At 44.5% G+C, this 16,064-nt stretch overlaps 1 protein-coding gene and 1 long non-coding RNA gene across 15 annotated transcripts in view; one reads left to right on the forward strand and one right to left on the reverse strand.

Annotated features, from left to right (window-relative positions):
• The window catches only part of CHST3 (carbohydrate sulfotransferase 3), a 37,972-nt gene extending 37,490 nt beyond the window's left edge, over positions 1-482 (reverse strand). For 10 of the 14 annotated variants that reach the window (XM_086382169.1, XM_086382167.1, XM_086382165.1 and 7 more), the window contains exon 1: positions 340-482. The gene's annotated coding sequence lies outside the window, so the exon portion shown is untranslated. The remainder of the gene's footprint in view (positions 1-339) is intronic. The other 4 variants (XM_086382171.1, XM_086382168.1, XM_086382166.1 and 1 more) reach the window with 1 other exon arrangement.
• The window catches only part of LOC147342942 (uncharacterized), a 46,371-nt gene extending 31,337 nt beyond the window's left edge, over positions 1-15,034 (forward strand). Inside the window, exons 3-4 of the long non-coding RNA XR_015156857.1 lie at positions 8,587-8,832; positions 14,708-15,034. This is a non-coding gene — a long non-coding RNA (uncharacterized LOC147342942). The remainder of the gene's footprint in view (positions 1-8,586; positions 8,833-14,707) is intronic.
• Positions 15,035-16,064: the final 1,030 nt, after the last annotated feature.

The following is a 16,064-nucleotide window of genomic DNA, read 5'->3' on the forward strand; positions in this document are numbered from 1 at the left end:
CTGGAGGACACATGCTTGGTGTAAAAGATCCAAACACTCCCAGAATTGTACAGTCGGGCTGAAGCGGTCGGTGTGGCGTGCATGCGTTGCCTGTGGCTCGATGGGTGATGAGCTGTGCGTATCAGGCAGTTGTGAATCTGGCTGCAGTGGGTCTGGAGGTGTGGGTGCCTGCGTGGAACTTGCCCCGAGCCGAGAACTCCCTCTCCCACCTTCGGTTTCTTCCCCTCTTCTTCCAAAGTTTGGCGCGCGCGCCCGATCAGGGATGGTCGGGGTGTGCACCATTGGGCCGCCTCCCCCTACGCCCGGCGGCAGCTCCGGGGATGCGGTCGCCCTACTTACCCCGCCACGGAGCCTCCTCCAGCGGGGGTGGATCCGACTCTCCGAGGCTAGGGTCCGGCGCCGGCAGCATCCGCCCGCAACTTTGCCCTCCTCCCGGCAGGACCAGGCAGAAGCAGCTCTGGGACTCCAGTGCCCTCGTGGCCCCGGCTCTGCGCGCCGCCCCCGGGGGGACAGCGGCGGGGCGGAAAGGAGGCGCGGCCCCTCCGGTTCGCACGCCGGGCGGAAAGCGGCGCCAGGCGGGCGCCGTCCTGCGCAGCGAGCAAGCGGTCCTGCCTGGCTCCCTCCCTGCTCGGCCGGAGTCCGCGAGCGGCCGGCAGCGGCGGCAGATTCCTGAACCGCGTCCAAGGCGCCCGGGGAGCCTCCTCCTCCTCCTCTTCTTCTTCCTCACCCCACCCAGCTCCCACCCCTGCGCCCCAGCAACTTGGGAAACGTTGGCGAAGTTGGCGCAGCTCTGGCTGCGCGATGGGCCTCTGGGTGGAAGCAAGGGAGGAGAGGGAGGAGCTGAGGGGGGTGTGGGCGGCCCTCGCCCCAGCCCCCGGGGAGCTGCGCTCGGTAGGACCCTTCCGTGGGTCTTTGTTCCCAGTGCTGCCTCAGCCCGCCTCTCCCCTGGGACTCTCTTAGAGACGCTGGGATCCCTACTCGCTCTCAGAGAGGCTGGGAAGAGCTCGTCTCCCGGGTTGGGAGGGGAGGGGGAGGGGGCCTGGAGTTCCTCGTGGCTTCACCCTGCCAGAGCCCCTCAAGCCCTTCCGGCGGCCCATCCTATTGAATCAGAGTCTTTCTAAACCCACGTTCCCTTTTGAATTAATGATTAAAGTGTCTATCCCAAACTTTATTCCCTTTCTTTTCCCCTCGGAATTCAGCCCTGTGCTAACCGAACACTCATCAACCAGGGTCAGATGACTAAAATTGCTTCTGTTGAGAACATTGTTAATGTACTGCGGTTGCTGTTGTGAATAACATTGTTAACGTACTGGAATTGCTGTTATTGATGTCGTTAATGTATAAACTCAGGTGGTTTCTCCAGGGCAAGATAAGTTAACAAACCCCTGAGGCCTGGACCACCTGGCCAGAGGTGGTCGTGACCCTCAGAGACATCCTGACTCTCAAAACCTGAATGTCACAGAAAGTACAGGGAACTATATTCAATATCTTGTAATAACCTATAATGGAAAAGAATCTGAAAAAGAATATATATATATATACATACATATATATATGTATAAACACACACATACATATACACATACATGTATAACTGAATCACCTTTATACGGAAACTGATACAACATTGTAAATTGACTACACTTCAACTTAAAGAAGGTATTGTGGCTCGGCCTGTAAAGCGTCTACACGCAACGTGGGAGACCTGGGTTCAATCCCTGGGTCAGGAAGATCCCCTGGAGACAGAAATGGCAACCCACTCCAGTACTCTTGCCTGGAAAATCCCATGGACGGAGGAGCCTGGTAGGCTACAGTCCATGGGGTCGCAAAGAGTCGGACACAACTGAGCGACTTCACTTCTTCACTTCAACTTAAAGAAAGGTTAAAAAATGTCACAGAAAAGTCCCAAGATGATGATTAATCCCAGCCTCTTTGTTGTTCTGCTTTATAACCACCCCCGCCCCTGCCTCCGGGAAAGACCAAGTGGAATTGATCTGAGGCTTGTCCCCCACCCCCTTGCTGAGTGCCCTGCAGATAAACCCTGTACTTTCTTTCTCCACAACCTGGCCTAGGTATATTGGCCTTGCTGCTTGTTGAGTGAGCATACCTGAGTTTGATTCAGGAACAGTTTTGACCACCAGGAAGGGACCACCAACTGGAACTGTTTTGTAAAAGGGAAGGAAAATGGCTTGAATTTCTTTGTGTATAGGCTTTTATGCTGTTGTGTCAAAGTGAGCCTTTTGGAGCTGATTGGGCTTTGGGCCTTTTGGAATTGGTTTGTTGTTATCTTTGTGTGTGTGTGTGTGCGTGTTTGTGTTAGAGAAGGTGCACTATTTTAATTGTGGACATGGCAAACACAAATTCAGTACCTAAAAACAGCCCTTTAGGATGCATCCTGCAAAACTGGACCGGCTTTTAGTTCTGATTCCATGACTAACGCCAAAATTATTATTATTATTATTGGTAACAATGTGTGACCATGATATTCTTTAGACTCTGGAGAAAAATGCCCGAGGTTGGGCTCATTTGACAATCCAAAACTAATTCTGCCAGCTTGATAAGACATCTTTTCAGAATTCTGACCCTAAGGGAACAAGTTCTAGGAGAAACTTGCTTTTCTCTCCCTGTGCCTTGAGATGTGAATATTCTACCAAGGCTCTCAGGAACTCCTGTCTTATCTAGACATCTCCAATTCCTGAAACTGACAGGAAAAATGGGGGGTAGGGGAATGCCTTTTTAAACTTAACTTACTCCAACTGTTAGTTATAAACTAAACTGTTAGTTATAAACTAGTGAGTTTTATATTGTAACCCCGATTCACAATTAAGTTAAAATGAAGCTCTGAGATCTCTAGTTGTGTCTGTCTGTATGTCTGTGTGTACCTTATACATACGATGTATCTCTATTTACAGACCTTATTAACAAGATTAATGAGCTCTATTTAATTGGCTTAAAAGGAATTAAGCGTTACATAAATTCTCAGAAATATAAAGGAAACCAAAGAAATTTCAGGTTTATGTGAGCTGGGAAATATTCAATATTAAATTAACTTTGGCATTTAGGTCAATTTTTGCTGGTTTAATCAGACATGTCCTTGGAGCCATCGACATAAATTTTTTATAGTATCTAGGCTTACTGGAAGTCAAATAAGATCTGCTGCAAAATTTGTCAGCAAGAAAAATAACTTGGTATGATGAAATTTTTTTAAAGTAAATTAAATGTAAATGAGATGAGTTTTTTTAAGGAGAACTCTTTAGGAATAGTTATGTTTTATGGCTGTCTACTTAAAAACAGTTTCTTCAGATATTTGGTACCTTGAAACTTTAGAATTTTGTTAAGTTAAACAATATATTTATTGACTAATGTACAAGTTTGCCAGTCAACAGAGTGTTAATGTAAAAGACAATTCATAATTGCTTATTTCTTAGTTTTCACTAGAAATTAAGTTTTTTAAGAGTTGAGAATTCTAATATATGAAATTAAAACTAAAATTTAATAAGGAAAACATCTTTGTATGCAAGGAAAAGAAGGTATAAGAAATGAAAAGGCATTTTTTTAAGAGAAAGAAGGAAATTTAGTCCTAAAGCTGGTTATTTCTAAATGGGAAAGAAAATAAGGGACAGATTAATATGGGTATAGAAAGTTGTGGAAGCTTTGCAAGAGGGAAAAGTTCTTAAAAAGAAATTCTATGTGTAGTCAAGACTAAGATTAGAATTAGTTTAATTGAGTCAATGAATTTTAACATTAAAGGTAAGATGGTGCAAAACCTCAGTTAGGTTTTTCTATTAAGAGAACACTTCTTTTTTTTTGACTGTTGAGCTGCTGTTGATAACAGATTGTTAAGTTTCTTTCCAAGCTTTTAAGTTATTAATTTTTTTTATCTGCTTTTGAAATCTTTTATTGTCATTTGGTTAAATGATTATTATTTCAGTGACCTGTAATCGTTATTTAACCAAGTGTGGTACCTCCTGAGCGTGGTGCAGCGCCCCCTGGAGTCCAAGGCTAGCGTAGTAATGGGCTTGGAGTTGGAACACAAACAAAAAACCAAAAACCTCAATCTGCACTTGGCATCTGTCATTCTCAATGTGTGTAGATGAGAAACCCAAAGAGGACTGAGAATGACCCAGGCCTTCCCGGGAACGGGTCCTCACCGGTGCAAGAAGTCAGAGGTCCCTGTTCATTACCTGGGTCCAGACCATCCAAAGTCTCAACCAACTGGCAGCTGGAGGGGTCCTGGGCAGTGTTCCAGGCTATGAGATGAGACCTTGGTATCTCTTATAGCAGAAAAATCCGACTGGGCGCTTCCCTTATGTTATTAACCTGCGTGCGTGCTCAGTCGTATCTGACTCTTTGTGACTCTATGGACTGTAGGCTGCCAGGCTCCTCTGCTCTTTCCTCCTCCAGGGGGCTCTTCCCCACCCAGGGATCGAAACTGTGTCTCCTGCATTGGCAGGTGGATTCTTTACCACTGAGTCACCTGGGAAGCCCTGTGTTACTAACAGTGACCTTCGAGAGGGGATCAGACCCCAGCTCACTTCCTGTTTTAGCTCCTGGAACCCCTCCCTCTGCAGCTCCCTCTGTTGCTCTCACCTCACATCACAGAGGCTGGGCCTCTGCCCCTGAGTCAGTCTGCAGGCTCTCCAGCTTGTTTCGGAGTAGGTATCATGGCATATAGGTTTCTCCAGACCCTATCTCTTTTCTCAGAGGTGAGAGTCTCCATTTCAACCCCACAAATCTGTCAAAAAGCTATGTTTAACTGCACCTGCTGTTCTTATAAAGGAAGGCCTTCCTGTGGGACCTGCAGAGTCTGGAATTTTATTGCCAGAACGTTGTGATGGCCCCAGTGGATACAGAGGTGGAAACGTAGACTGTGTTACTACCAGATTATAGATAATGAAATTCTTTGCTACCGATGTTGGTCAGGGGTGAAGAGGGTGCGCCCGAGTGGTCACTGAGCAATTGCTGTTGAGCACATACTGGATATGGGGCCCAGAGAGGTGAACAAGCCTAGGCTCGCCTTCTGATTAGAGGAGACAGACCTACATGTAAACAAGCACTGATCAGTCCACATGCTGTGTGAGCTGAGGCTGGGGGTGGGGACAGAGGTCTCCAGAACAAGAGCACAGGCTCGCACAGCTCCGGGGGGATCAGGCTCGTCGTGGAACATGGTGTGACTTGGCCCCTGGGACTCTGCAGCGTGACGGCCTTATTCCTGGAGCTGAAGACTGCAGGCCTGGGCTTAAGAGATGAGTGGAAGTTCTGCAGGTGGGAAAGAAGGTAGCGATGAGCTAGGGCTTCCTAGGTAAAGGGACCAGCAATTGAAAGAAACATAGGTGTGAACGAGTATTCACTCCTCAAGCACGCCAGCCACCACTTGGGCCTTCAGTGAGGGTGTCTTGGGTGCAAAAGGCAGAGATAAAGAATGAGGATCTGATCCAGGACACTGAGAATTTTCATCCTAAAATCGTTTCCAGGCTTAATGTCTCCCCACAGTTGCTCTGCTAAGAGAGTTAGTCTCTCTCTCTCTTTTTAATGATGTTTGAAAAATTGAAAGAACTTTCCAGGCCAGAGGCAGAATTGCAGGGTAGTTAAGATTGTGGGAGCCTGAGCACCATTTTAACCAAGTGATCCGATGGATGAAATAAAAATTCACACTTAAAAAACAAGTGAAATAAAAAATTCTAAAAATTCACACTTTAAAAGACAAGAAAAATTTAAACAAAGTTTTCTCTGCTCTTTCACTTCCTCTCTTCCCTCCAGCACACTTTGTACATCTGCATTGCATGTTAACTAGACCTTGACAGTGGCAGAAATACCTGCTTAACCAGAAAGATCCATTTTTCTCCTTGTGACACTAGTCACGTAACTCCTTAACAGGCATCTTTCTTTTCTCAATCCTGTAAAGGGTCACTGTGATCCACCACTCGCTTTGTATGTGCAGATATCTTTGGTGAACTTGTTCTTAAAATGTCAATATATCATTTCCTTTAAAGATGTTGAGTTGTGCAGAACAGACTGGTCAGATGACCTGGGGAGATACCAGCCACATCTAAGGGAAGTTCTTAGCTAAAATACTTATTTCTGACCTTATTAATATTACTAGCTGTATTACTTGTATTCTGCCTATTTTACAAGATTCTTTTACAAGATTATTGTTTCTTGCATTTCCAAATGTGTGACTGAGCCTCTGATAAAGATAATGGTGACTAGGCAATTTGAAACAGTTGACCAAATATATAGGAGAAGGCAATGGCACCCCACTCCAGTACTCTTGCCTGGAAAATCCCATGGACAGAGGAGCCTGATGGGCTGCAGTCTGTGGGGTCGCTGAGAGTTGGACACGACTGAGCGACTTCACTTTGACTTTTCACTTTCATGCATTGGAGAAGGAAATGGCAACCCACTCCAGTGTTCTTGCCTGGAGAATCCCAGGGATGGGGGAGCCTGGTGGGCTGCTGTCTATGGGGTCGCACAGAGTCGGACACGACTAAAGCGACTTAGCAGCAGCAGCAGCAGCATAGTCCTATAAGATCATGATGGTAATAGTGTTAACTCTAGATATGGGAGGAAGCAATAAAAGGGAACTGTTTCCTGAACCATAGCAGATTAGTAAGAAAGGCAGTCCAGAGGCTTTTGGTTGCTCTTAACAGGGTAAGAGCACAGAGAGTGGCTTATCAATGAAATCTTCATCTGACTTGAGAAAGAGCATCCTTAAGGCTATGGGACACATTGGTCATGAAATGCCTCCCAAACTTTGGTCGAAATTAAGACTGAAAGAGAGGGGATTAAGAATGTTATAAAAAATGTTACCTACCACCCAGTTCTACAGGAATCAAGCTGTTATTGACTGCAGTTGTTGACCTACAGTATGTGTTGAAATGGGTTCAGGGATCCGGATGAGGCACTTTGTGCCTCTAGGGAAACTGATAGAACTGGTCCTCAGATAACTGGATATGTTCAGGAAAAATTTTATAAACTCAGATTCTTGCATCTTCCCATACTTGGAAAAGCACTAAAGCCATGAACTAAGATCTCTGTTCCTCCGAATAATAGTAACCTTCTACCACAACGTGGGCTTGGTTGCTGTGGACCCCCTTGCCAAACTCACATATATACTGGCCTCCCCAGAGAGTCCCAAAGAGTTCCAAACAGTTCTCAGAGCTCTTAGAAAGATTGTCTCCCAGATTATAATTCTCAGGTTAGCTCACATAAAATGTTCCACTTCTTTCTTAGATTGACTGCTGATTAATTTTTTCATCAACATTGACACAAGCTGAGGTCACTAATAATGGGACCCAGCGACATCATGTGTCTCCTGATATGATGGACGGGAGGGAAGGACAACGTGTACAGTATTCCTGCCCCCAGAACCACATACATCACTCGAGTCTCATCGTGAGGAACCAGCAAACAAATCCAGACTGAGAGACATTTGCAAAAAACAATTAGCCTGCAATATTTAAAATGTCAGTGACATGAAAGATAAAGGAAAAGGCTGCGAAACCATTCCAGGTTGGCTTCTAAGCCAGCAGGCAGGCTTCTAAGGTGGTCTCCAGTTATAACCCCCTCTTTTGTGTCTTATGTATCATCACCTCGCCTTGAATGTGCCTGGGTCTGGTGACTTGCTTCTTTTTTTCTTTTTTTATTGAAATATAGTTGATTTACAATATTGTGTTCATTTCAGGTATACAGCAAAGTGATTCAGTTTTTTTTTTTCCCAGATTCTTTTCCATTATAGGTTGTTATAAGACACTGAATATAGTTCCCTGAACTATACAGTAAATCCTTGCTGTTTATCTATTTTATGTATAGTGGGGTGAATCTGTTAATCCCTAAGTTATCTATCCCTGCCACCCCACCGTCTTTCCCCTTTGGTAACCATAAATTTGTTTTCTGTGCCTGTGAGTTTGTTTATGCTTGTCAATCATTTCATTTTTTAGATATATATATTTTTAGATTCCACATGTAAATGATATAATATTTGTCTTTCTGACTTCACTTAGTGTGGTACTCTCTAGGTTCATCCATGTTACTGCAAATGGCAATATTTCATTCTTTTTAAGGCTAATATTACATTGTATAAATACATCATGTCTTTTTATCCGTTCATCTGTTTTATTTTTTTAATTTTATTTATTTATTTTTGGCTGTGCTGGGTCTTTGTTGCTGAATGCAGGCTTTCTCTAGTTGGGACAGGCTGGAGCTACCCTCGAGTATGCAGGCTTCTCATTGCAGTGGCTTTTCTTGTTGTAGAGCATGGGCTCTAGGGTGCACGGGTTTCAGTAGTTTGGGCTCAGTAGTTGTGGCACACAGGCTTGGTTGCCCCATGGCCTGGGGAGTCTTCCCAGACCAGGGATGGAACCCATGTCCCCTGCTTTGGCAGGTGGATTCTTAACCGCTGGACCACCTGGGAAGTCCTATCCATTCACCTGTTGATGGACACTTAGGTTGCTTACATGTTGATGACTTGCTTCTAATGAACAGAGTACAGCAAAGGTGATGGAATATCACGTCTGAGAATCCGGAAGAATGTGTTTAGATTACAAAAGGCTGTGACTTCTGCATTCTTTCTCTCGTTCTTCTCAGCTTCCTTGGTGTGATGAAGCAAATCGCCAAATTGTGAGATTACCCAGTGGAGAGGCCAGTGTTTTAAGAGACTGAGGCCCTCAGGCCAGTAGACTGAATCCTGCCAGCAATCCCTGAGTGAGCCTGGAAGCAGATCCTGTCCCAGTTGTATCTTAGGATCACTGCAGCCTTGGATAACACCTCAGCTGAAGCCTTGAGCCAAATAGCCCAGTGAGGCCACATCCAGATTCTTGACCGACAGAAACGGTGAGATGTTAAGTTTTGGGGTGACTTGTTATGCACCTACTTACAGGTAATACAGCTACTAAATGTAATGTCTAATCTTGAACTGGATTCTGGAACTGAAAAAAAAATCAACATGAAAGACATTATTTTGACCATTGACCCAATATAAATAGGGACTGAGTGAATAATAATAATGTGTCAATATTTGATAACTGTACTGTTTTGTAAAATGATACTTGATTCATTAGAGATACACACAGAAATATTCAAGGTCATTCTACCACTTCCTCTCAAAGGTTCAGGAATAATAATAAAAATGTGCATTGTATGTAATTATATATAGCATATATATTATATATAGAGAGTTTCATTTATTTATTAATTTATCTGTTGTGTAACAAACCACCTCAAAACTTAATGACTTAAAACAACAGAAACGTTCTCCCTGTCTTGTGGGAAACTGGGCTCTCGCTCCACCTGGCATCGGCCGAGGCGGCTCACTCTGCTGTGTTCAGCTGACAGGTGAGCTGCGCTGGGCTGGAAAGTCCAAGAGGCTTCACTCCTACGTGTGGCGCTTTAGTGCTCCTCGGTGTGGCCTTTCTCTCCCCACATGGCTGGCCTGGCTTCCTCCCAGCATGGTGCTTTCAGAGTAGTCAGGTCTCTTATGTAGCAGCTGCCGTCCAAGAGAGAGGAAGTGTAAGCTTCTCAACCTCTTAAGGGAGCCCAGCCACATGCTGCCAAGGAATTGCCGAGCCACTCTTGGGATCTGAGACATCTCCTCTTCTCTGGGCCAGGAAGAGGTGATTGGCAGTGACTCAGGGGAGAACCCTGTGGGCAAAGGAAGAGAGGAAGGGGAAGGATAAGAAGAGGCTTCCCCCACTGGAGTTAAAGGGCCCGAGGCCCTTGCACCTAGAGTAAGTTTTTCCCTCTCCCCGCTCAGCTCCCTGGGCCCCCATCATTTTACCTTAAGAGCTCATTTAAAGATGTCAAGGAGTGAAGAAGGAGGAAGAAAAATGGCACTTATTGGGCAAAAAGTGCCAGCAGCTGTACCTAGGTTATTTTATTGAATCCTCACAGCAGTCCTACAAAGAAACCGTCATTATCCCCTTTGCAAAGAAGAGATACAAGAGGTCTCAGCAGGGGAGGTGATTAGAACCAACTCACTGCAAAGGTATTGGATCAAAGGATGTATTTGCGTCTTTACTCAGCAAACGTCTTTTGGTCCATGATTGTGCCGGGCTTGGAACACTAGGATGAATGTTGTTTTTGTCAGCTGTTGCTGCAGTAATGCTGCAAAACAAACATCCTCCAAATCCCAACAAGAGGTATTATCTTTCTCTTTCCTAGGTGCACTGGGGTAGGGGGAGTCAGCAGGGGTTTCTGTTTCAGACCACAGGTTGGCTGGGCTTGGTCTGCTCTTCATATCCCCATATTCCACATGAACCAGTGGCCAGCCTGGGGCACGTTTTTCTCAAGGAGATCACAGGAACACAGGCGACAAAACAAACCGCCTGAGCACATTTAAAGCTTCTGCCAACATCACTCGCCAGAACAAATCCCATGCCCAACCCCAGAGTATAAAGGTAGAGAAGTCTGTTTATCCACCATGAAGCCATGGTGATGGCATAGAGAGTGAGTTCTGTGATGAGGGGAATGCATTGAGAGCAGGGATCCAGTCTGCTGCAGGTGACAAGACACAGGCCTTGCCCTCAGGAGGCTTAACAGTCTAGTGGTGGAGGTGCTCATAAAGACACAATTACACTGCAGTGAGGGAAGTGCAATGAGGAGCGGTATGTGTGTGCACGTGTGTGTGCATGCAGGCGCAGTCTGGGACCATGGAGACGGTGGGTCCCTGCAGCCAGCTAGACATCTGGGCAGACTTTCTGGAGAAGGAGGTGCTCAAGATAAATTCAAGATAAATTCTAAAGGATAAGATAAAATAGGAGCTCTTGGTTGAACTGGAGACAAGTGACAGGGAAGCGAGGAAAGGCATTGCAGGCAGTCACGACTGTGAGCACAAAGGCACGGAGACTCAGGAGCAGAACGGTGTGTGTAAGAAAACCAAGGAGCTGCTCGATGGAGGCAGGAGCCCAGCCATGGGGGACCTTTGTCAAGTGCTTGATGGCATCTTCCCTTCACCCCCAGAGCACTCCCCACCCTTCTCCGCTGCACTTCCTGCCCTGGGTCACTGGCCTGTACGGACTGCATCCAGAACCTCTCTCGTTCTGGGAAGACAGCAGAATGCGGTGCTAGCCTCTCTCCAAGTGCTCCCTGTTACTGACTGAACCCTGTCCCCCTGAAATCCACATGTTGAAGCTCTCACCCCCAAAGCGGCTGTACTTGGAGATAGGGCCTTAAAGTATATAATTAAGGTTCAATGAGTTCATAAGGGGCCTAATCTAGCAGGAGTGGTGTCTTTGGAAGAGGAGGAGACACGCAAGATCACTCTCTGTCTCTCCATGTGCTCACAGAGGAGAGGCCATGTGAAGACAGAGAGAAGGTGGCTGTGTATAAGCCAGGAGGAAAGGTGTCACTGAAACCAACCCTGACAGCACCGGGATCTCATACTTCTAGCCTCCAAAACTGTGGGAAATACATTTCTGTTGATTGAACCACCCAGCCTGTGGTATTTTGTTATGACAGGCCTAAAGACTCATATGCCACCCTTCCTGTCCCCCACCTGTAGAAAAGCAACTAGAATAAAGAAAGCAGAAGAGTCACAGACAACTTCTACAGCAAAGCTAGGTGACATAACCCATAAGCTCAAAACACTGATTGCGTGGGGACAAACCACTGTTAACTAGACTTACATGATACTGGTTTCTGTGAAGGCGAAAGCAGAAGGAAGACACCTGGGCTTCTGATGGTCCTGAGAACAGTTGAATTCTCACATCACCAACTTGTATTCAATCGCAGGCCAATTCAAAAGCAGCTGAAACTAGAAAATACTTCTCATATGCAATACTTCCAGTTTGCATATGAGTGCCAGGGGACTGCTGTGCAGTGATATCTGATGATGCTGAGAACCATCTGGGTCCCATAAACTCATTTTTGCCTCCCCTTTACACTCTTAAAACTAATAGGCTGAAGCCCTCTTTAATGACAAAGTCCCACACTGGGACTTGGAGAGTAGAATCCAAACTAATCAGGACAGGAACACTAGGGACAAAGAAAGAAAAACTCCAGACAAAAATGGGGTTGGAGGCTGGAGGATCAGGGGGTCTCAAGGAGTACAAACGTGTGTGTGTGTGTGTGTGCATGCATATGTGTTATACACACATTTATGTATGTAATTACTGAGGCAGATTTTATTTTCCAAAGATGACTGCAAAAGTCATCTCATCCCACATGCCCTTTTTACAATGTGGCCTTGACTTTTGTCCCTTTAAATGGTGGGACCTATGTACCTGACTGGAACTCTGTGACTGACTTGACCGACAGAGGTAGAGGCTGTGTGGCTTCCAAGACTGCTCAAATGCCATGCATGTCCACTTCTTTCTTAAAATGTTCACTCTTGGAAATCAGCCACCAGGTTGTGAGGAAGCCCAACGAGCCACATGAGGAGATCACAGGTAGGTATTCTAGCAGACAGCTGGCAGACAGCACCAGGTAGGTGAATGAAGAGATGTCTTCCAGCCGGGGCCCCAGGCATCATGATGTTAGACGTGCCTTCTTCACTGCTCTCTTTGTGAATGTCTGACCCACAGAATCCATGAACACAGGAAAGGGGTTATGTTCTACACTAAGTTTGGGGCGATTTGTTTTGCAGTACTCGTCGGAACAGTCACTTTGTAAACTCAACAGAATGAGGAGCTAAAGATCCATGAAGCTAGAAAAATAACCTTACTCACTGCATGTCTCCTAAAAGTACTAGAAAATTCCTTTTACTTTAAAAAGGAGCATCAGGAAGCCATTAAGGTTGGATCCTGAGTAAAATTATGAGAAAAAGAACAATGAATTGTAAAATAACATATTCTACAATTAGTAAAGGCACATGTCAGAAAAACATGTCCACAAAGGAGGGGAAAACTTCATATTTCCAAAAAATTAGAGAAAAAATTTAAATGATAGAAATTATGAAATTAAAACATAAAGTAACAATAGATGAGCTCAGAAGTCAGGTGATTAGGGAAAGATGTTTTGAAAAGGATGATGATAAAGTCAGAAAATAAATATAAAAGAACAAGAATCCGTTTCGTAAATGAAGATGAAAAGAATAGAAGAGAAAATAACCATAATAGAGAATATTTTTCAAAGAAAACCAAGATAGAAGGAAGGCATTTCAAAAGAGAGATAAAGAGATAAAAAAAGATTTGAGAGTGATAGAGCAGAGAAAATACAGAAAAGGAAGTCAGCATTCATGCAATAGGAGTTAATGAAGATCCCTGAAGGAAAGCAAAGCAATGGGACAGAACAAATACAGAAATCTATAACTCAAGGAAATGTTCCTTGCAGAGAGCCTGGCCTGAAATTTCATACAGAAGAAGCATACCATATGCCTGGGCAAATCAACCCTGAGACTTATATCTAGGGCTTTAAAGGGGAAAAAAAAAAAATTAGAATACAGGCAAAAAGACCAAATCACTTAAAAAGGAAAGAAAAACAAATTGTCATCTGACTTTTCAACAGTAATACTTTATGTTACAGGACAATATAATGACATATTTCAGGAAATATGAACAAAAGATTTTTATACTGAGTGAAATTGACCTTCAATATAAAAGCTGAACTGTTATGAACATGGAAGAACCCAAGAAATTTTGTTCCCTTGAGCTCTTTCTGGATAATCCAGGCTTCAAAAAACCAAAAACACTAGAGAATCATTGATATTGTCTTGCCAGTTAATAATCAAATAAGGAATCATGGAGTTAAATATCACCATTTTGCATCCCTAATGAGTTAATGGGCTTCCCTGGTAGCTCAGCTGGTAAAAAACGGTTGCTCATCTGGCTGCCTGCAATGCAGGAGGCCCCATTTTGATCCCTGGATTGGGAAGATCCCCTTGAGAAGGGATAGGCTACCCATTCCAGTATTCTTGGGCTTCCCTGGTGGCTCAGACAGAAAAGAATCTGCCTGCAGTGCGGGAGACCTGGGTTCAGTCCCTGGGTTTGGAAGATCCTCTGTAGAATGGCAACCCACTCTAGTATTCTTGCCTGAAGAATCCCCATGGACAGAGGAGCCCGGCAGGTTATAGTCCATGGGGTCGCAAAGAGTCAGATACATCTGAGTGACTTTCATTTTCACTTTCAATGAGTTAATGGATCCAGGCATTGATCATCTGTGACTGGTAATAACGCAAAAAGAAATATCATCAGACATTGTGCATGCCCTGATGGAAGAATGAAATATCAAATATTAAATAGAATTGTCCAGAAAAAGAAGCAGAAGAGGGAGCAAGAGGAGAGGGAGGGGAAGGAGAAATGAATATGGATCTGATAAAGCCTATAATCTAACTACCAATTTAAGGAAATACAGTGACAAAGAAACAGGATTAGAATGATGCCCTCAAGACCGACACAATCCAGACTGTGGGAAATTCTGCAGATAAAAGACACAAGTCTTCCAACAACAACTAAGTGAAAATTGTAAAGAGAAAAATAAGAGATGGATAGGAAACTTATAAATTAAAATAAATTGAAGGAAAAAAAGCAACCTAAATCCATATGAATCAAACACAGTATATGGGATTCATTTGGATCCTGATTCAGTCTTCCTAAGAAATGCATAAAATAATTGGTGAAATGTAAACTCTGACGGCATCTTTGGTGATTTCAGGAACTATTGTTAAATTGTGAAGATGGGATAGTAGTATTGTGGTACTATTTTTGTAAAAAAGAGTTCTTATAGAGTTACATAGTGAAATAGTAACAGATGAAATTTCCTCCCAAATATCTAGGGCTTCCCTGGTGGCTCAGAGGTTAAAGCATCTGCCTGCAATGTGGGAGACCTGGGTTTGATCCCTGGGTTGGGAAGATCCCCTGAAGAAGGAAATGGCAGCCCACTCCAGTATTCTTGGCTGGAGAATCCCATGGACGGAGGAGCTTGGTGGGCTACAGTCCATGGGTCGCAAAGAGTCAAATATCTGAAGAGGAGGAAGGAGTGGATGGGAGCAGAGATGAAACATGATTGGCCATGTGTTGACAACTGTTGAAGCTGCTTCCTTACAATAGTCGCTTTATTTTATATGTGTTTGAAAACTTCTTCAATAAAAAGTTCAACAGAAGTCTCCCTGTGTCTCCTGGTACTTGATATCAGGCAGATGAGGAGGGGAATGGGATACACAGTCTTCCAGGCAGAGACCAAGCGAGGGAAGAGCTGAGAGGGGAAGGGAAAGTGTCCAGGAGCCCAGATGGGGTGGGCATGGTCAGTGGGGAGAGTCTCGAGTCTCCCCACACAATGGAGTTTGCACCTTCTTTTTTTTTTTTTTAATTGAAGTATAGTTGATTAACAATGTTGTGTTAGAGTCTGGTGTACAGCCAAGTGATTCAGTGATATATATATATACACACACACACACATGTTCTTTTTCATATCCTTTTCCATTATAGTTCACTGCAAGATATTGAATATAGTTCCCTCTGCCAGTAAATCCTTAAAACTTATCTGTTTTATTTATAGTAGTATCTGTTAATTTCAGACTACTACCTCATCCCTCCCGCCAACCCTTGCTTTCCCCTTTGGGAACTGTAAGTTTGTTTTGTAAGTCTGTGAGTCTGTTTCTGCTTTGTAAATGAGTTCACTTGGATCATATTTTGGATTCTACAGAGAAGTGATACATGGTATTTGTCTCTGATTTACGTCTTAGTATGAGCCTCTCTGGGTCCATCCCTGTTGCTGTGAATGGCATTATTTCATTGTTTGGTGTGGCCGATAGTACCCCCTTGTATGTCTGCCTCGCATCTTCCTTATCCAGTCCCCGTCGATGGAGGTTGTTTCCACGTCTTGGCTATTGTGACTAGTGCTGTTGTGAGCGTAGGAGTGCATGTTCCCTTTTGGAATTAGATTTGGAGCTTGCATCTTCTTTAAGGAGTCATGGGGAGAAATGGCAAGCTTTCAAGTAGAACAGCGGCAGATTTGTCCCTTGGGAAGGTCACCATGGCTGCAGTGACAAGCGTTTGGCGGGGGAAAGCCGCTCGGCATCCAGGCAAGGAGCAGGCGGTGGCCTGGACAGCTAGTGGCCGCGGGGATGGGCTGGTGGGCCTAGTCAGGATTTGATGAGCAGATGGACTGAGAGGGCCTCCTGCCTGATTGGC

The sequence above is a fragment of the Bos grunniens genome, chromosome 28 (genome assembly GCF_055505025.1).
Source record: "Bos grunniens cultivar Pamir isolate PY7600 chromosome 28, Bosgru_T2T1.0, whole genome shotgun sequence".
NCBI lineage: Eukaryota > Metazoa > Chordata > Mammalia > Artiodactyla > Bovidae > Bos > Bos grunniens.